Source organism: Schistocerca americana, chromosome 7, assembly GCF_021461395.2.
Source record: "Schistocerca americana isolate TAMUIC-IGC-003095 chromosome 7, iqSchAmer2.1, whole genome shotgun sequence".
Taxonomy (NCBI): domain Eukaryota; kingdom Metazoa; phylum Arthropoda; class Insecta; order Orthoptera; family Acrididae; genus Schistocerca; species Schistocerca americana.
This window is the reverse complement of record NC_060125.1, coordinates 206685505-206708184: the sequence shown is the minus strand read 5'-3', so window position 1 is coordinate 206708184 and position 22680 is coordinate 206685505.

Sequence of the window (22680 nt, the reverse complement as noted above, 5' to 3'; positions counted from 1 at the left end):
CGAATAAAAATGCATAGTTTTCTAATACCTATCGCTCTGGTAAGTTTATGGTCTATTCCACGTAATGAATTTTAAGGGTGGTTTTGTCAAAAAAGAAGGAGTGTTTAGTCAAAATATACTTTCTTTTAGGATGTACACAAGCGATCTGGAAAATGTGAGCCGAATCGATTGTCTATGACAGGGACCTTCCCGATACTAGCATCCGCTGGACAGCCATCATCATCGTCATGAGCCCACCACTCGCACGCCGTGGTCCAGAGTTCGGTTCACTATGGGACTCTGCCTCCAGGCCGCTGTCCTCGCTTTTGCACAGCCATCAGTGCCAAGCACGGCACTCTCGCCTGCAGATTTGTTGCACTAGCTTTCATTAGCCACTTGGTCCTCTGAGTGCTTCGTCGATACGAAGACGCATGGGCGCTTCCCCGTGTCTGATCTAGCATTTGATTAATGAACAGTTTTTTCAAATGTCGTCTGTGTTGCTTCAGCCAACTTCTTCTCTGATGGGCGTCTGCAGGCCATCGCTGAAGCATCGAACCCACAATACTCAGGCGGGAAAGCCAATCGCCATCCTGACAAACCGAAGATCCTCCACCACTCACCATAGAAGTGACTACACTCTAGGCCTCTGTAATGGGAGGAATGATTTACTCCTTTGTGACGCATTATTCGCTGGCTTTTATCTGCGTGATCTGTACGGAATAGGCGTGCTTCGTGCTGATGCAAACTCTTAGCTTCTGATCTGAAATATCGTTCATAAGGTCAGCTAGGTAGATGTAGGATTGTGTAACCTTTCTCTGACTGTCAGATCACTATTTCTGCACCAGTCTTTAGCAATCAAAGAAGCCGCGACCTTTGCCAATCACGAAAACTGGCAGCAGCCGCGAGACCGATGTGCTGACGACAGGCCCCTTTTAACCAGCATCTGGTGACGCCTAAGTACTGAGGATGACACGCCGGCCGTTCGGTACCGTTGGGCTTCAAGGCCGGTTCGGACGGTGCTTTTTCTTTTTGGCTACGCTCCGTGTTGGTTGTTACTCTGATCTATTGTGGATTCCATACGCACCTGTTGTATTTAGGTTCAGGACATAAGTTTTTCTATACATTTTATTTTTCTAAATGCAGCCGCTGAACTGCGAATTCTTTTAGCATTATCTGGATATGGTTAAACTACACATCGACGAATTTTATTCCTAGCTGCGGAAAACAAGTAAAGCTGCGAGTACTGAGGGATGAACAGATTAGATTATGAAATATGGAAGCAGACAGCATGACAAATTGAATGTTAGCTAAATCTGGGGGAGCCCACGGAAAGTCTAAGTCGTTGGGGAGACAACTCGCGATGAGCGGGAAATTCGGGCTCCCGTCCCGGTCCAGCACAAATTTTCATGTCACCGATTGGTAGTACAGCTATACCTAATACAGGTGATGTTCAAAGAAATCGCGGATATGTTTCGAAAAGTGCGTTTTTTATGTTGCTTTTGTTAACAACTTGTATAATCTAATATCCTGCCATAGAATTGTAGCCTCTCCTTTATTTTACGTGTAACCAAGCCCGTACGGTCGTTCCACGCCATATGTTAGCATTTTGTTGCTCCAAATGTACAGCAGTCAGCCTCCGTAGCCAACGGACCCGGATTCGATCCCAGTTACTGCAAGCAACTGGTTGGAGGACTGCGCCGGGCTGCACTCTGCCTCGTGATGACAACTAAGCAGTCACCTCATTGAGCCGTAGTGGTTCAAAGGTCGGAACGTCTACAACGACTGGGAGTGCGATGTGTGGCTCCATGCCCTTCCACACTGCTATTGATGATGAATGACTGTGGCTGATACGACGGTCGTTCTTCTGCTGCGTGGTCCTCAGGCCTGATAGCGGAGCTTCCCTTTGTTTGTTTTTTTTTGCCTTTTTTTAATTTTCGGCGAGACTTGTTAATCGAATACTCAGCATCCTTTTTATTTCATGAAGCACGTATCTTCACGTTTCTATACATTAGGAGCTCGTTATCAGTCTTCGCAAAAGACTGATATTTTTTGGAGACTAATTTGGATATCAGTATCATTTTATTTCAATGTTAATGGAATCAGATTGCAGAGTTATTTCGGCAGCGCTGTCGTGAAGCAGCACATGGAGAGTCGCTTCAACCGAATTGTTCGAACGCATAGTCACATACCAGTACACATTCAGTTTTTTGAAGAACCCTGCTGCCACATATAAACCAGTTTCAAATGTACCATTACATGTAAATCAATCGGTTAAATACTCGTTAATCACGAAAGCGATAAAAGACCTAGAAAAAGTTTGAAATTATGTTAACTGTCTGTCGGATATGGCTGAGAGATCATATTATGAGACACTGGATGAGTATAGTGTAGGTCCTTTCCGCTCCGGTTTAAACAAAAGATAAAAATAAAATGAGAGTATGGCATCGTTCGCCATGAGTCCCCATCCCGGGAAGTTCGGCCGCCAAGTGCAAGTCTTATTTCAGTCAACGCCGCATTGGGTGACTTGTGCGCCGGAGATGACGAAGCGAAAGATAATGAATACGCACTAGAGTCCACCATTAGCAGTTTCCTCCATTTTCTACAGTGTTTGTTTTGTTAGATATGAGATTGTGTTTTGTGCATCTTTTTGTAAATATTTCGCGCGCTACATATTTAAGTGCTGGATAACGTATCAATACTAATTGGAATATATTGTTAATTATTCAGGTATAAAATTTTATAGTGAATGAAAAGGCCGGCCGGTGTGGCCAAGCGGTTCTAGGCACTTCGGTCTGGAAACTCGCGACCGCTACGGTCGCAGGCTCGAATCCTGCCTCGGGCATGGATGTGTGTGATGTCCTTAGATTAGTTCTAAGTTCTAGGAGACTGATGACCTCAGATGTTAGCTCCCATAGTGCTCAGAGCCATTTGAACCATTTTTTAATGAAAAGCAGAATATTTCTTGAACTATTTATGAGCAGTGTGAAGAGTTAAGCCTTTCTTCGTCTGTGGTGCACCCAGAGGCTTACAACTTCTCCTTCCAGTCTGCCTGCCCCTATCTCCGTCGCAACCATTGAAGCAGCTCAGCCTGCCGCAACGGAGACACAAGAGGACACATTGGCCAGAGGCACATTGATTACAGCAGGTCAGCTTGGGTTTCCGCAAGCCTGGCAAGTTTCACAGGACTTATTCACTCTGCTCCACCTGACAACAGGCTGTACTGTCAATCCTTGACGCCATGGATCCTACAGGGCTGTGGATAATTCCGTAAGAGTACGAAGGGGTGGAAATCTCCTCTGAACAGCACGTTGCAAGGCATCCCAGATATGCTCAATAATGCTCATGCCTGGGGAGTTTGGTGGCCTGATCGGGGATGAGGGGTGTCGCATTGCCTTGCTGGAATTGCCCAAGCCCATCGGAATGCACAATGAACATGAATGGATGCCAGTGATCAGACGGGACGCTCCACTCTGCAGTGGAGTGTGCGCTTATATAAAACTTACTGACGGATTAAAACTGTGCACCGGACCGAGATTCGAACTCGGGACCTTCCCCTTTCGCTGAGGGGAGCTCCCCAAGCACGACTCACGATCCGTTCTCACAACTTCAGTTCCGCCATTGCCTCGTCTCCTACCTTCAAAACTTCACAGAAGCTCTTCTCCGAACCTCGCAGTCTCAGTCCGGTACACTATCTTCCATGAACTTTCATATCAGCGCACACTCCACTGCAGAGTGGAAATTTCACTCTGGAAACATCCACCAGGCTGTGGCTAACCCATGTCTCGGCAATATCCTTTCCTCCAGAAGTGCTAGTTCTGCAAGGTTTGCAGAAAACATTCAGTGAAGTTTGGAAGATACGAGACGAAGTACTGCCGGAATTGAAGCTGTGAGAACGAATCGTGCGTGAGTAGTGCTTGGGTAGCGCAGTCGGTAAAGCACTTGTCCGCAAAAAGCAAAGGTACCGAGTTCGAGTCTCGGTCCGACACACAGTTTGCATGCCAGGAAGTTTCAGACATGATGCTTCCGTACGTGTCACCCGTCAGAGTCGTATCTAGACGTATCAGGGGCCCCTTTTCACTCCAACTGCACCATTACAGAGCCTCCACCAGCTTCAACAATCACCTGATGACAAACAGGGTCCATGGATTCCTGAGTTTCTCTCCATACCCATACACCACTATCCGCTCGATAAAATTTGAAACGAGTCTCGTCCAACCAGGGAACATGTGTCCAGTCAACAACAGCCCAATGTCAGTGTTGAGGGGCCCAGGCGAGGTATAAGGCTTTGTGTCGTGCAATCACCAAGGGTACACGAGTGGGCCTGTGGCTCAGAAAGCGCATATCAATGATGTTTCGTTGATTGGTTGGCACGCTGACACTTGTTGATGGCCCAGCACTGAAATCTGCATCAATTTGCGGAAGGGTTTCACTTCTGTCACGCTGAAAGATTCGCGTCAGTCGGCGTTGGTCCCGTTCTTGTTGGATCTTCATCCGGCACCAGCGGTGACGGAGATTCCATGTTTTACCCGATTCCCGATTTGGTACACTCGCAAAATGGTCGTACGGGAAAATCCCCACTTCATTCCTACATCAGAGATGCTGGTCCCATCGCTCGTGCGCCGACTGTAACGCCGCGTTCGAACTCATTTAAATCTTGATAGCCTGCCATTGTAGCAGAAGTGACCGATCTAACAACTTCGCCAGACACTTTGCGACCGAACCGCCGAATCTTTCCATCAGTAAATGGGGTATGTTCTCAACTGACTCGGTTGTTTTAACCCCCTCCACTGACAGAATGGCCCGCTTCCTACTTCCGTATGTATAAAGCCGATACGGACTTGTAGCTGTCACGCCTTTGCGCTTACTGCTACGTATTTTAACCGTAAATAGCTCAGTCCTAATGGTAAGAGGTAGTAGTGGATTCACGTTATTAATCTTTGAATACAGCACAGCTGCCACAAGCTCAGCTCACTTTTACTCCACTCCTACCCTCGCCATTGCACCACATTAACTAGGTGCTACATGGACCTTGCTAAATTCACTTGCGTATACATTTTTGACCGTTACTCGCCAGTATTTACCTAATGATTAGTACACTCCTAACCGGACTAAGAGCTGTGATGATTGAACGGGTTCGATCCACGGCCTACAGTGCCCTACAGTTCACACGGTAACACTGCCTACCTGACCCACTTAACTTGGTAGTGAGCTTATGTATCCAATCACCACTGCTAGCAGCAGTGGGTAATCCTATCAGCACGACGAGAGCAGCAGACTTACCGTCGAATCCTCCTGAAAATACTTATAACTACGGTCGCCAGCTCTGAAGGAGCAAAAGAATAAATCAATTTTTTGGCTCGTTTCAAAGTGAAACGGCTTGAGTTGAATTTAAACTTAATTTTGAATATTACTATTTGGAGAATTGATATAGAATTAGTTAAGTGACTTTACTTGAAAGGTTACTCAGAAAAATTTAAGTAACTATAAATAGGCGACTCATTCTGGTGTGACCATTGCTCTTTTCAACATTCTTATACGCTAAAGTATTCTACAACCAAAAGAATTGTAAATGAAAGAGGCGATGGTGGCCTCAGTCTGATTTCACGACACTATATTTGAGGTTACTACACTTTACAATGAACAACATGCGTCGTAATTTTACTCATTACTATATTCTGTCCTCTGCACTTGCATAAAAGAAAACTGGTATTCTCCTTTTACATGTATATAAAGTTCGACTTAACAATTGCAAGCAGTCTTGCCTTGGGTAGACGTGTCGGTGCTGGTGGTGAGATGCATGTGGCTAACGCAGCTCTTCACGCCTCATGCCCTCAATGGTGGCTGGAACTACGAGCTGTAGCACTCGTATAAGCTGCTGCACGTCCGCCGTAAAATCTTGGCGCAGGAACTCTTACAATCAGCCCCAGTGGCATAGAGACGGCTTCGACAACCATTCGTCACGTTCTACTCCACAAACGGCGACGATATTCTCCTCTTCGCTGTTGCACAATCACTTTTGGGTGAGCACAGTTATGCACGTCCGATCACGTCAACACTCCCCAGGCCATTTCATTGTTCAGTCCCTGTGTCTCCAGCTACCTCTAGCTACGCTCGTATCACCAAGAGTGGGAGCGTTCCCCTACCACCTTTTCACCGAAATCATTTAGTATTTAAGAATATTTATATTTATTACCCTGGAGTTCATACCAGTCATAATAATTTACTACTAGCGCCTTATAACATTAAATCATACAGTAATAACTTATAATTACTAAGAAAAAGAATACATTTGACTCCGAGAGCTTAGTGCATTGTCTGACAGGCAGCGCTAATTCCCAGTTTCGCCAATAGATGGCATCAGGGTGCACTCCCTGGCAGTCTCACGCCAGCGCGCCCGTTTCCGTCAGCCCACCATCATTTCAGTTCCGTTACAACTTCTTGTCTTATTTAGGCGTTGCCGACAGCACCGCTGCATTCTGCCTATTTACATACCTCTGAGTTTGAATATGCATGACTATACCAGTTTCTTTGGAGCTTCAGTGTGTTTGCTTACATGTTAACAAACTCTCCTACTTCCGTTTGCCATGCAACAGAGCTACCATAACCAACACATTGTTCATGCACGAGAAATTAAACTGACAAAGTATCTGTACAGTTTCACCAAGCTTGAGGATTTTGTTGATGAAAAGTAATTGATATTTAACAGCAACGATTATTTATCAGGTCATGAGACGAACCAACACATTCAAATTATTTTTTAGCAAGTCACTTTGTGTAAGGCATATCCGTTAAATCAATGTGAAACATAAACATTAACAAACAATTCATAATCACTTATGGAGACAGAGGATTGGAGTGATTAAAATAACCACTGGCGGGTCGAAAATAATGTGTCGATTGTACTTGGTTAACGCTGTCTTCTGTTCTCATCATTAAACAGAACTGCCATACTTCATCACCTGGAACACGTCATTGTTTCCGGTAGAGACTGCAATCAACATGCAAACACTCCATTTCGGTCAGTTGCATCGTCTGAACAAGATCATAACTGATTTGCTGGGTATGCTACCAACTTTCAACATCGCATTTCATCAGTGGACCACCTCAAGTAGGATGCAACTCATAACGAGCAATTACTTATTCCCAATGGCATCTGACCACAATCCGCAATCGGAAGTGAGGGCACACACCATACGAAAATAAAAAAAGATTCTCTAAAGTTTCGCTTCCTTTCTCTGTCCCAACCCAGAAGATAATGGCATATGGACAGCATATTTGATAGGCGGTACCTAACGTTCATGAAAAAGATGCGCTCCGATTAAAACAGCTCGTCCAGACTTCTTCACAGAATCAGCATCAGAGTCTCGCCACAATGTTCCTGAGATTCCACTTCAGTGTGTGATTTGCCAGTCCCATTCTGGACGAACGAGCCTCGTAGCTAGTAACAAGTCACTTTCTTCAAGAGACTCAGTGAGGCGGAACACCAATTGACAATTTGTGTCAGCACTCACCTCGCATCTGATAATTAAATTACGGAAGCCATGCGTTAGTGGAAGATTAATTTCACAATATATTAATGTCACAATGTCCCAAGAGTAATGGCCTACATTCAGGTTTCCTGTTTTAGTATGATACAGTAAGGACCAAAATAAAAATGTTTCTGGTAAACACGAGCTCTAAAAGTTATACCTTAAAAGCTATGAGCACTTGCTTAGTACACTACTGGCCATTAAATTTGCTACACCACGAAGATGACGTGCTACAGGCGCGAAATTTAACCGACAGGAAGAAGATGCTGTGATACGCAAATGATTAGCTTTTCAGAGCATTCACACAAGGTTGGCGCCGATGGCGACACCTACAACGTGCTGACATGAGGAAAGTTACCAACCGATTTCTCATACACAAACAGCAGTTGAGCGGCGTTGCCTGGTGAAACGTTGCTGTGACGCCTCGTGTAATGGGGAGAAATGCGTATCATCACGTTTCCGGCTTTGATAAAGGTCAGATTGTAGCTTATCACGATTGCGGTTTATCGTATCGCGACATTGCTGCTCACGTTGGTCGAGATCCATTGACTGTTAGCAGACTATGGAATCTGTGGGTTCAGGAGGGTAATGCGGAACGCCGTGCTGGATCCCAACGGCCTCGTATCACTAGCAGTCGAGATGACTGGCATCTTATGCGCATGGCTGTAACGGATCGTGCAGCCAAGTCTCGATCCCTGAGTCAACAGATGCGGACATTTGCAAGACAACAACCAACAGCACGAACAGTTCGACGACGTCTGCAGCAGCATGGACTATCAGCTCGGAGACCATGGCTGCGGTTACCCTTGACGCTGCATCACAGACAGGGGCGCCTGCGATGGTGTACTCGACTACGTACCTGGGTGCACGAATGGCAAAACGTCATTTTCTCAGATTAATCCAGGTTCTGTTTACAGCGTCATGATGGTCGCATCCGCGTTTGGCCACATCGCGGTGAACACACATTGGAAGCGTGCATTCGTCATCGCCATACTGGCGTATCACCCGGCGTGATGGTATGGGGTGCCATTGGTTACACGTCTCGGTCACCTCTTGTTCGGATTGACGGCACTTTGATGGTGGACGTTACATTTCAGAAGTGTTACCATCCGTAGCTCTACCCTTCATTCCATACTTGCGAAACCCTACATTTCAGCAGGATAATGCACGACCGCATGTTGCAGGTCCTGTACGGGCCATTCTGGTTACAGAAAATTTTGGACTGCTGCCCTGGCGAGCACATTCTCCGGATCTCTCACCAACTGAATACGTCTGAGCAATGGTGGCCGAGCAACTGGCTCGTCACAATACGCCAGTCACTATTCGTGATGAACTGTGGTCTCGTGTTGAAGGTGCATGGACAGCTGTACCTGTACACGCCATCCAAGCTCTGTTTGACTCAATGCTCAGGTGTATCAAGGCCGTTATTATGGCCAGAGATGGTTGTTCTGGGTACTGATTTCTCAGGATCTATGTACCGAAATTGCGTGAAAATGTAATCACATGTCATTTCTAGTATAATACATTTCCCCAATTAATATCCTTTTATCATCTGCATTTCTTTTTGGTGTAGAAATTTTAACAGCCAGTAGTGTACAAGAGATGCAATGGTCAAGATGGACAAGTGCACCTAAGAGCTCACACATTCTTGACATTTGTTCTACTTTTGGTCTATACTGGCACCTCTCAAAATATAGCTTACCAAAGAGCTAGAAATACAAGAGATCTGCTTCATAGTGTCGAGGATGTGGAAGTGTTTATAGCTCAGGTTTATAGGAGCTTTTGTATTGAATATTCGTTCATGTCATATGCCTGGAAGTTAACCATTGCTACTGGGATAACCTGTATGTAGTCTCTGTTACTTTCTCCTCTCAGTATTCCGAAGGAACAGTATTTCCTACCGTTACCACAACGTGTCGCTTTCGTGTTTTGCATTTTTTTAAATGTAGCCACTTCAAATCCAATGGCTCACTGCATGGTAGAGATACTTTAAGTCAACGAAAGTTACTTTATTTTCTTCAGCTCCACACAAGAAGTGTATTAGGTATCAACTGAGATCTTAGATTCAAACTAGGGATTTTACGGACAAGATTGTATGGAGATCAAAGTACAAGACAGTACAGAGTGAAATCTCTGATGGTAGAGTTCTAGGTCACAACGACCAGATTCCCGCCTAAACAGGAATTTCAGCTATACTACAACGGAAATTTGATGAAAATTTTAATCCCTTTGTGCTACGTAAAACCGATGCGAGGCAAACATTGGCAGCGATGTTGCTGAAGCAGCGCGCCTGTACATATTCGCCTCGACATCCTCCCCTCTAATTAATATCCATGCATGACATACACCGCATACGCAGCCTTACGGAATGAGAAATCGCAGAGTCCTGAGAAACACAGGGCCGAGTTTTTTTCGGATTTCTGACTCTTCGTATTTGCTGCGCATGTCCTGAAACATTACTGTTTAGAGTAATTTTGTGCGTGTAAAATATTTTTTTATTGTGCAAGACGTTCTTTGCTCAACGACAAGGGGCAATAAATTGGATTGAACTGAATTCTCTCTGAGGTACCGCTAGGATTCGGATTTCGAATTTATGTAAATATATTACCAAACTAAAAACCCTGTAGCGTTTTTCTGTCTAAATGAAGGTTACTTGTAGAAGCTACTATAGGGATGTTGATATGATTATCACTAATACATAGACTGATTCACAGTGAGAGTTTGTTCATACATTTCATAGGCGCTACACCAGACACGTCGTCCTGTCGCCGGTACTTCGTGCTACTGGGAGAAGCTGCTAAACACTTAATGTACGCAAGGACTGATGGGGGTAGACGTACCGTGAGTTCGACGAACTATAGTAGATTTAATCATAGCGTGTAAGCTTTCACAGCCGGGGTCTTCATTAAGTAAAACTTCCGGGCTGAATTGCCGTTGTCCATATATAAAACTTCTTCTCCTTCTTGGAGAGAACTAAATCTACTATATTAAGTAAAACTTCCGGGCTGAATTGCCGTGGTCCATTTATAAAACTTCTTCTCCAGGAAGGAGAAGAAGTTTTGTATATGGACCTCGGCAATTCTGCCCGGAAGTTTTAATTAATATAGTAGATGTAGTTCTCATAGACGTAGAAAGAAAGTAAATGATTTTGAGATATCTCTGGATGTATATCAATTTAATGATTTATATGAAGGGCTTATTTCAATAGTGGTACAAGTCTATTTTGTTCATTTTGAGATACAGAGTCCGAAAGTTAAATGAGCGCTGAAAAATCTGCAGTTGAGATACCAGAAATATTCAAGCATATGGCTTCTTGCTAGATATGAACCTTTCTTTCTCTTTGTTTGCATCATTAATTTCGGAAACATTACAGCCAGTAAATTGGAGCTAAAGGACTTGTTCCACTATTGAAATAAGCCCTTCATATGAAGACGTAATTTATTGTATTACATAGAAATGCTTACAAAATAGATCTACGCTTGTAATGTAAACTGAAGGGTGGGAGAAAGGAAAGAGAAGGAAAAGAACTGGTGATAATAGCTGCATCGGGCCTTTATGCGGAGTTTTCGACAACGAGCGAAAATGTGTGCCGGATTGGGACGAACCAAGGATCTCCTGCTTACTAGGCAGTTACGTTATCCATTGCGCCATTCGGAGACAGTGGTCGGCGCAAATGCACGGACTATCACGACACACTCTGCGCTGGCGTAATCTGTCGCCAGCACACAGGTCGGCATAGATGTAGCGCGAAGATCGATAGTAGACGTGGGATTGAGGGCGCCTATCACGAGAGAGGACAGAGACACATCGACTAGCAACATGCCCGCCAACGCCCTCTCGACAGCATGTGTTTAGGCCACCGCCGCTTACCGCAGGGCCTCACTAACTGAATCCGGTTTGGCGTCTGTCATTCATTCGCAGAGCGGCTCAGTTCACATGGCCGGTTACGACAATGCATAGCGACTAGATTAGTGAGAGTAAAGTTCGTAATAGCCAGATTACCGATAATGTCACCAAGAGGACTACTACTGATGACCATGTACCACGGACATGGACTCCATTCAAGTTAAGTAGCAGCTTTGTGTAAATAAGTAATCGTATTAACCCACGCGTGCGTTTGTGTTGTAGAAAGAGAATACCGGCTACCCATAACATCCTCTCCCTTGCTTCCTACGGTACAAGACTCTACATATCCCCCGGCTGACCTACATTCCTAGCTAACGCCACTTATTCGCAGTCCCAGTCAACGTCATCAGCGATGGCTAAATTTAGATTCCCACTGGGGGTCAAATTATATTGTGCATACGCGGTGACAGTTGTAGATTCAGTATCCATCTGGGTGAATCAGTTACATAAATGCGTGGTATTTGTACTTCCGGACATGTCCGAAAGAACAACACTACGCATTCATGTAATAGCTCTAGGCTACTTACGGTAATATCATCAAAAGAAACGATTTTGCAAATTTTCTTCATACCGTTCGCATTACTACACATTAAATGTATAGGCAGCTTACCATCAACAACACTACCATGTACACTTTATCAACTGAACTGTCTGCTGCATAATGCTCTTGAAATTCAAACGACAAGCAATTCGTTTTTCACGTTTTGGTACTTGAGAAAACCTTAGCTTGGCTTTAGAAATTCTCTCTCCTTCTGAACAGGCTTCGCAGGCCAAATGGTACCGACCAACCGCCGTGTCATCCTCAGTGGACAAGCATCGCTGGATGACGATGTTGGAGGAGCATGTGATCAGCACACCCTCCTCCTCGTCGTTATCAGTCTCATTGCAGGAGCCGCTACTTCTCAGTGAAGTAGGTCCTCAAGTGGCGTCACAAGGGCCGAGCGTAATCCCCCGCCTCCTTCTGGCTGCCGCCCCCCCTCACCTCCCACCACCACCCTCCCATTCGACAACAGCTCTCGGCAGACCGGGACAGTCACTAGTCGAAATGCTAGCGAAGCCTGACAGAGTTTAGCTTCGGTAATCCGACGGGAAGCGGTGTTACCACTGCGGCCAGGCCGTTGGTGTTTGGCTTCAGAAGTTACTCTAAAATAGCATACTGTATACAGGAAACTAAGTCGAATGATGTCGGGTCGTCTACACGAGAGTTAGTTTCACTAACAGTGAATGTATGAGTTCAACATTTCGAAATTTCTGTCGTAAAGGTCCCAGCACTACTAATTATCAATGTTTAACACCGAGAGTTTAATTTATCACTTCCTTCCAGTTAAACAGGCAAAAAACAAATACTTACTTACTTACTGTAACTTTTCTCAATGCTCAATAAAAGTGGATTGGCCACAAACAGTGCACATGAAAATTTCATTAGCAGTCATTACCGAAACTATGTTCCGGTTAACTGCGTAATTTGCAAAGAAAAATGGTCATTTACACACAGAGCGAAATCAATGGCCGTAAGGTGCTACTTTGATGAGAAACGCTAGAAGTTACTTTGAAGTAGAATGACACATTGTAAGATGACTGTTAATTATTTCTATTGACACGCTTTGTCTGCTATTACTGATGTACGAATGAATTCTAAGTTCTCATGTGTAGCACCTTCAAAATATAATCTGAGTAACAGACGACACTCTGAAAATACGAAGTAACCATACTGAATTTTTAAATTTAGAATGAATGCCCTACACACTTCTGCAATCGATGTTTCTGCCCAACTTTAACTTTTCACTCTATTCAAACATTAAGTCAGTGCTCCGGTGTGCATCGTACTTTTTAGATCATTCGAAGGTACACCATCCAAATTTATTAAACACCAGCGGTGTTACAAAGGACCTCGGGTGACTTTAGGAACGGCAGAATCCAATACAGAAATAGGAGTCGGAATAAAAAAGCGGTTATGGGAGAGTGGCTTTATTTTCGATGTCGTAAGTATCCATTATATTATCCATGTATCACGGAAGGCCGTTACACAATATTTATCGATACCAAAAGTAAGATGAACGATGCGCACCTGAGATGAAATATAGATGTTCTTCCTCGCGTGCCATGTATATCGCTTCGAGATGCTACTCGTACAATATCCACAAGCTTGTATACGATTTGCGTTTAGGGAAATATCTGTAGATATAAAACTAATGGTCAGTCAGTCTGCATAATTTACGGACGCAATGACTTTCTTCGAATGCAGTGTAAAAGATCGTGGTTACTCTAGTCAAATGCAAGCTGCTTATTAAGTTCAAATGGTTCAAATGGCTCTGAGCAGTATGGGACTTAACACATGAGGTCACCAGTCCCCTAGAACCTAGAACTACGTAAACCTAACTAATCTAAGGACATCACACACATCCATGCCCGAGGCAGGATTCGAACCTGCGAACGAAGCGGTCGCGCGGTTCAAGACCGAAGCGCCTAGAACCGTTCGGCCACAGCGGCCGGCGTTTATTAAGTAAATAACAGAATCCACATAATTTCAATGCTTTAGGTAGGTCAAATGTTTTGAAATTTATTGTTACTTGTCAGCTAGTTGAATGCTTCAGGTTTTTTCAGAAGGCGCATGAATCGTCCAAGAAATCGAAGTTTATCGAACAAGTCCTAGAAAGACCTTCTTTCTTTAACCCAGTTGGTTGTTTGGTTTGTGAGATTGAAGGGACCAGTCGGCGATGGTCATCGGTCCCTTTAACCCAGTTTTCAGCGTTTGTAGGTACAGAGTGAGAAAGGAGAAAAATAAATTCTTTGAAGGATGATAGAATTAGTGAGTTTGAACAAAAGGCTTCAAATGGACATATGTCCTACTCCGAAATGTTTCCGAGGTAGAACACATTTAATAACCACACCCTCCTGGGAAGAAGTACGCAGTACACAATTACACTACGTTAAATTTCCTACAAAGAGAGGGCCTACACATTTTTTTCTCCTAGGCTAGTAGTTTGCACGGAGAGAGCGCGTGAATATTGAAAATCTTGCGCCATCCTCCCTCTGGATGGGACAGCTAACGTTGACGCGGGCGTGGACACGATATCCGACGCCACGACGGACAACGCCGTCTGCACACGGAACAAAATGGTTAATGTGTGCTGCGCTCTCAGCGTTTTCCGGCGACCGTAGTGGGCTTTATTTGGCTCCCAGACCGCACAGTTTCTTTACGAAAATCGACACGCGCAGAATAGCTGTAGTAACTGTGTTACTGACTATCGAGTAAGAGTGGAGAAAATGGAGAAGACGATTCTGGAACCTTTCATTTCACGACCTACATGTCATACCACTATCAAATGCGTTGCAGTTTCGACACAAGTACCGGGCCTCCTAAAATGACATATACTACGTAAACATTGTATAGACTAATGTCATTATTTGAAATTTAATATTCAGATTGTGCCAAAATGACGCGCTTTTAATAGACCATCATTGTGCTGCAGCACTGAAGCTGTATTCTTCCTTAGCACACAAGTTATAAAACTGAAAACATCAGCTATAATAAGCTGTTACCTACAGCTATGTAGTTTCCTGTTTTTATATTATAACAAATCATAGCTACAACGACGTATTATTGAGGAATCCTCAACCTGATGATGCTTTGAAACAGCTTATGCTAGTATCACGTATTCTATAGAAAGAAAATCCACAGAATATGTGTTCAATGCCATAAAATATGTTCTGCTTGTGACGTAAAGCGAAGTCGCATCTTACTGGCCACGTTCCACTCCACGACGCCGAAATTTAACATGCCAAATTCCTTATTTCACGTTCAACAGTGCAATGGAACGTGAAATTGCACGCCGTGACGTTACCAGCTCCTCGTCCGCTTGCGTTTTCACATTCCGTGAGACGGCGGCTTTAGGTAGTTTATGTAGGCCAGTTTGAGGTAGTTTCCCGACTTTGTATATCCATATCGAATTGTTGTTCTCAGCCTCCTCGACAACTTCTGTAGTACATTGTTAACAATTCCAGTGTTCTAAAAATACGGAAAATAAATAGCAATTTACAATAAATGTGTTCTGTCGGAAACCATTAGGAATAGGACATACGCCGATATGACGTTTTGTATTTGGTCTCTCTAATACTGTCGTCCTTCAAAGTACGTGTCTTCCCTCCTAACTCACCCTGTATGCTGTAAATCTACCCATGTACCGTTATAAATTGAGCGTAAGACAGTGGCATCCTCTAGGAACTGTATCACTGCAGTATTTAAAATTACGTTATCGTAAAAAATACATAAATATGTTTTACAATAGTCTGCGGCTGTAAAGCTTTATTCCATAAGTTACAAATAAAGAATAAAAGATGTATTAAAACTTAGCACATTTCTTTTACAATGCAAGATATATCTCGGGAAGAGCCTTCAGTTAATAATGAACCCAGTATGCACAGGTATATCGTCCACTGAAAACAACTGACTTCATCGAAATATGTCGTTGATGCCATTATCTACAGCCTCACCACACAGCATAGTAATTATTTATTTCCACATGTTTGTAATTACATCTGATTACCTACCATATGCTGCGACGTCACGAAGGTAGCTATATTTTTGTAGCAAGAACATGGGCTGCAGTGGGCTAGGTGGTGCTGGGATGAGAGGAGAATACATGCTTACACAATTTCCATTTATTTCCTTTTGTCATTACGCTACTACTAACATAATATCTGAAATAGTTGCAAAACTTAAACATAAGAAATAAAATATATAATAACGATGAACATCCAGGACAGCAGATAGATATCAGTCACTTGTTTTCCTTCTTAGAAACCAACAGGCATTAGAATTTAGCAACATCAGGCACCAGTTACAGAAATATTACAATACATGTCATACAGTCACAGTTCAACGCCTGTACTATACTATTTCTTTCCCAACAGTTTTTCTTAGCAGAATTTGGACGTATCTTGACAAATCACATTTTTTCGAAGCCTGTTACGAATAGCTGATCATGGTAAAAGAGAGGTTCGTTTCAAATACAAATTCGACAGTTCAGATTTTCAACTTTTGCACAGTTACCAAAACTAGCAGGAGAAAAGGTTACAAATGACAAGCTGACAGTAGTGATTTGGTCGTAATTTTATTCGTGACCAACGCAGCGACCTGAGTCAATGTTTGCCGGTCGGAGTGGCCGAGCGGTTCTTGGCGCTACAGTCTGGAACCGCGCGACTGCTACGGTCGCAGGTTCGAATCCTGCCTCGGGCATGGATGTGTGTGATGTCCTTAGGTTAGTTAGGTTTAAGTAGTTCTAAGTTCTAGGGGACTGATGACCTCAGAAGTTAAGGCCCATAGTGTTCAGAGCCATTTGGACCATTTTTTGAGTCAATGTTTCTAATTACACCCTAACCGCTGATCGACTGAACAACAATCAAATAAGCACTAATCGGCCAAACCAAGTAATAACATAGTAAATTGTTACGAGTTGTCACCCTGCATTAAAAACGTAGATAGCGGTGGAGGTGTGAGGAGAGGAGATGGTGAATCTCATGCTCGCACAACTGACGTTGACTACTGGGCCGGGCGAGCCTCTTAAGTGACTAATGTTACGTGTAATACGTGAAACATGCACTCTGTGAATCTGAAGAGGTACCGTTAAATATTAATCGACCTTTTTCATACTTAGTGTACCAAATTCTATGGTTAACAGAACCATACTGCTAAAATTTCAAACCATTAACTTGGCTACTTTCAGAGATTTGAATTTTTGCCTAGAACACATAATAACCGTGCGAACATTCTGAAACAGAGCTAGGGACTGTAGTGTAATCATCTATAGTATCAACTGAAACTACAACCGAGAGGATAGGTTCATGTAATCAAATTTTCTGGAATTTTCTTTGGTTTCATTGGCACAGATTTCTGACGTAATGTACCGATACACAGTGCCAAATACAGTATTAAATCATGCGACGAAAAGTCGTACACAAAAATAATGGAAAAGGAAAATTACAAAAAAGTGCTGAAAATGCATGCAATTATCTATCATAATGGTAATTTATAATGAAATGAAATAATAATGATACAAACAGACTCTATAACTGTTTAGGATATTTGTGGTGATTTGTTCTTTTACTCGCTGGCGTAAGAAACTAAAACGACCAGCGTTATTACTCACACTCTGTTCCAGCCTTGAAGGTATCGCACGTTACTGTGGCACTCTCGCATTGTAAGTTGTGAATTTTAAATAATATAAACATCAAGATCGGCCGAACAATCGACATTCTTGGCAGACATGTTGCGTAGGAATAATTTCATGATAATTTCATTGCGTTCAGTCATCAACGGACGCTTTAAAAGATTTCCATCATACTTCTTAAAGAAAAGAAAGTAAATACATTAATTTATTTGGTATTAAAGTAAAAATTAGGAATATTGAGTTCAGTTCAGACATTCGCCGCTCTTCGCCAAAGCAAAGATTATCCCGTTTGCAAAAAAGGTTCATTCTTTCTTTAATTCAACGGTTTCTTTTAGTTAAATTTCGCTGCAGTTAAGATTTCCTGCAGCAATATTTTAATGTGATTTCAGGAAATACAATCCCAAAGATCACGTTTACGCTTTTTTTGTCAGCATGAATGCTCCACGTAGACATCGGTTTTAACAAATTCTAAAAGCGCTTCATGCAATCCTGTATTAACAAGGCCGTGAGTAGCGCGCTGGCAAATATTTAGAGCTCAGAGATCTATTTTGCGAAAGTACAGATTCCGGTCCCCAATATTATCATGATTCTTTCTAGAGCCCGCTCCGCCAAATAAGTGCTCTATTCACGCTCTTGCCGCTCGTAAATATCAGTAAAGTTAGGCGGTAATATCTTCTTGCACTCTTTTGCTCACATTCGTTTAGTACACCGTAAGTATACTTGGGACGGTGTCCGGACCGGGGCGGTAGCGGTAAAAAATGGCACCCAACGTGGGGCCCGACTAAATAAATATTGCTCTTAGGTATCCAATTACAGGTCAGAAATATTGCTGTAGTCTGTACAATATTATTTCAAAATTAATAGTACCAGATTATGTATATATATGTATACTAACAATTCTGTACAGTTTGTAATACTGTAAACATCTTATTCCATGTACTTATAGCAACTACAGTGCATCGCTGAGCACGGAAAATAAATTACCCGAGCTGCTGGACTGCGACATACTGCAGCTGCCATAATATTGTATTACAAATTAGACTTCGGAACCGTGATGTGGAGGGACGAGAAACAGAGATTGCTTACCAAGGTATGGATATGACTGCATGCGCTCCCAAGTTAATATTAGAATGAATTAGGTAACTGGGGCCATGCAGAGTCCTTACTGATTAAATAAAGTGTGACATTCAGTACTTTTATTAATGAAAACTGGCTACATAAGTTTAAAAAAGGTGTTTGATTACATTGCTAAATTTCAAGTCTAGCCATATTCTTTCAATTGACATACACATTTTGTGAGACAAACTACACTATTAGCTGTGTGCGTACAGGTCGTTTAGGTTCCATGCAAGAGTAATTGTAATATTTCTTGCCAAGGTGCTACGACTGAGTTTTTTTAGTGTGAGTTGGTTAGGATATAGTGTATTAGTGTGTGTAAAGCGTATTTGTTTGTGTTAGATTAAGTAGTGTATTTTTGGATTTTTTTGTGTCTTTTGGGGATGATAGTGTTAATATAAGAATGGTTAAGACCCGCAAAGAGAGAATACTCTGCATGGACGACACAACAGATATCGATGACGAATCCACAATTTGGAAACTGAACAGAGTAATGTAGAGGAAATTTTGCCTGCTGCTAGCGGTGAACAGCTGGAATAGCAGACAGGCATCAGTTGTAGACACAGCTCATGTGGTGCCTCAGCCAGCATCGACGAATGATTTTCTAGCCGTGTTGCTGGCAAATTTCGAGTTGACAGAGAAGAAAAGAGAGAAACGCGAAAAAAGAGGAAGGTTTAGAAAGAGAGAAACGTGAAAAAGAGGAGCGTCTCGAAAGAAAAAACGCTCTAATTGCTCAAGTGAAGAGTGCATTAGAAGTAGAGCGTGCGGAAAATCAACAATCGATAATTAATCAAGTTAAAGCAATAGTAACTGCAGATCGCTTAGAAAGAGAGGAAAGAGAAAAAGCAGAACGCTTAGAGAGGGAGGAAAGAGAGAAAGCAGAGCGCTTGGAAAGGGTTAGGAAAGAACTGTATCGTGATCAGCGTTGAGTCGATCGACTAAACCAGATTTTAGATGAACGAGATAAAGGCATCGTCTCACATCCTAAGGGAGGTGGTCTACGGGAACAAGATTCCGAATTGGTGGTACAAAGCAAAGGCATTCCAAAGGAAGTCCAGAAACTTGACGTGAAGGTAACCGAACCCGACAGAGCGCAACAAGCACTGAGGGCGAGGTGAAATCAGTAGATAAAAATGTAGATCAAAGAGCTGACAGCGTAGAAACAAAAATAGAACAAGAAGTAACGAATGCGTTGCGGAGAATAAATATTGATGTTGAGAGTGAGAGCCAGGACTCGAAAACGCACTTAAACTCTGAACTATGTGGAATGCAGCAGCGCACTTCCACTTCAGAGAGGGAAAGAGGTCGTAGCGTACAAGATAGCCCACCGCACACTAGTACCCGGTACGGAAACGTACCTGTGAATATGTCAAACGGTGAGCAGTTGGCTTGCAGTAATTCCAAGCAGCATTGCCTGTGCAGTTACAGGAATATTGTTAGTGCGACAGATGTGGGTGCAGTGCCAACTGTCACACAGGTAAAACATAAGGAATCGCTAATCAAGTACAGCCAGTTCCAAATTTTCGCTGACGAGCGAAAGTCAATCCAGCTGGTAATATTTTTCACGAACTTTAGAAATGTTTTACCTCTTTCGTAGACAGAGAAACAGAAAATACAATTCGTGATTTCTTTTATAAACGGAGATGCAGACCTCTGGGCAATGGAGGCTGTAGACTTTGAGAAGATGTTTTTAGCTCGCTTCTGGTCGTCATGCGCACACGAACGACTCAGAAAGCAGGTGTATAACCCCGAGCCGTTCAATCGCCGGCAAGGCAATCTTCGAAAACACTTAGAAAGATATTTAAACAAGACACAATACTGGGATTAATCCATGCTTCCCAGAGATGTATTGCGTATATTAAAGGTCAAGTTGCCAATTTCAATCAGAGAAAGGCTTGTTCATGTGCCAGATATGGATCTCGAACAATTTATGGCCACCAGGGATTCATTAGATTTAATAGAAGAAGACGCCAGGAAAACGAATTGGGCAACAGTGGGCCAGGATGGAACAGTAGTAACAAGAAGCAAAGAACTCCGAATGGAAACGGTCCCAGAAATTGTGGACAGAATAGAGAAAGTGAATACCGCGCCGGCCACAGTAGCAACAAACAAAATAGTCACAGTGGTTTGGCTGGCCACCAATACAATGGAAGTAGTAACCGTTCCTCGAATAAAAACGGAGAAAGAAATTTTAATAGGAAACGGAGGAACGAAGGAAGTTTTAACACTTCCACTGCTAACAAAAATATGCGAACTGCAAATGAGCAGGGGCACAAATCTGGTCTTGCAAACTGACAGACACAGCAGGCTTCCGATGACCGGAATGTGCCAGTGCATAACATATATGTTTTACCAATTTCTCCGCCACCTAGGCAGCAGCTTTGGCCACCACAACCGCAATATGTACCAAAACAGCAACAACAGAAACGATATGAAACAGTGCACTTCGAAAAGCGGCTTCGAAAAGCAAAGTCAACCAACGAGAGCATCGTCATAATTTCTTACAAAAACTATGTAAAGTACTGTAACCCCAAATTATTGATATATTCTGCAGTATTGACTGCGAAAGACATTAATGAAAAGGTTTTTGTGCTGTATGTATGTCCTAAAAACTATGTTCCCTAGATAAAGTTGACGTACATTGAAAGTTGATGCACTATAAAATTGAACGAACTTAGTAAAATTAACCATCAATTGCAATTTTCGTTCTGTATGCCCGATAAAATGGTTTAAATATGTAACTTATAAATGTTGTGTAAAACTGTTTACGGTATAAAAATGATCGTCTACAGATCAAGGTAATAAAATGATAACATCATTCACAATCAAGACTTGATAGTAACGGGAGTGTAAACAGTTTGAAGACTCCAGGCGTGTTTTTTTTTTTCTTTTAACAGGGCTTTTTCTCGTCGTCAGTAACCTAAATAGGAGAGTAAAGTTATTGGTTATTGTTTACCGGGATTATTCAATCATTACAAGCTGGTCTCACTCGTTGCATAGTGTAAGGACGAAAGATAGAGCAATGCCAATAGTAGAAATAGTTGATACCTTGTAAAAAAGATAACTGTTATTCGTAACAAAATGAATGTAAATTACCAACAATTCTTAAGTGATATATACTTTATACACAGGGTGTATCATAATTAGTGGCGTAAACGCATGCAGTTGAAAATACACGATAGTAGAAGTAAAAGTCTCAGTAACCATAGAGTCGAAAATGCATCCCCTAGGAACAACGAGAAATTATTCATCATGCATACTGTGAAGCAATTCTTTTCTACTGCGAGCAGTTTGCTTTCCACGTTCTGGGAAGTAGTAGTATGGACCAAAACCAGAAAAAAATGTCCAGTAAACATGTGCTCTAAAATTCATACCCTAAGAGCTATGAGCATATGCTCATCTCCGCTAGTTGGAAACACAACTCTTCTAATGCCCGCTTGCTCATAACTTTCAATGTATTCATTTTAGAGCACATGTTTAATGTATATTTTTTCTTCTTTTCGTCCATACTACAAATTCCCAGAATGTGGAAAGCAAAGAGCTCGCAGTAGAAAGGATTTGCTTCACAGTATCGACGATGAAAAATTTCTCGTAGTTCTTAAGGTATCCATTTTCGACTCTATGGTTACTGAGACTTTTGCTTCCACTATCGTGTATTTTTAACTGCATGCGTTTATGCCATTAATTGTGGTACACCCTGTATATACGCATATGTGTAAAAAACAAAAGAGACGTGAAGTGCATGTGTCTAAAAAACATAGGTGTGAGAAGGAACATGTGTTAACATAAATGTGGTATGACTGTTCGCAAACCACATGCCAGGAGCCAGCAGATACACAGTACATATTATTAAATCGTGCGACGAAAAGTCGGACACAAAACAAAGGAAATTGAAAATTATAAAAAAAACTTTGAAAATGAGCGTGCAATTAGCTGGTATACCGGTAATTTATAACGAAATGAAATAATAATGGTACAAA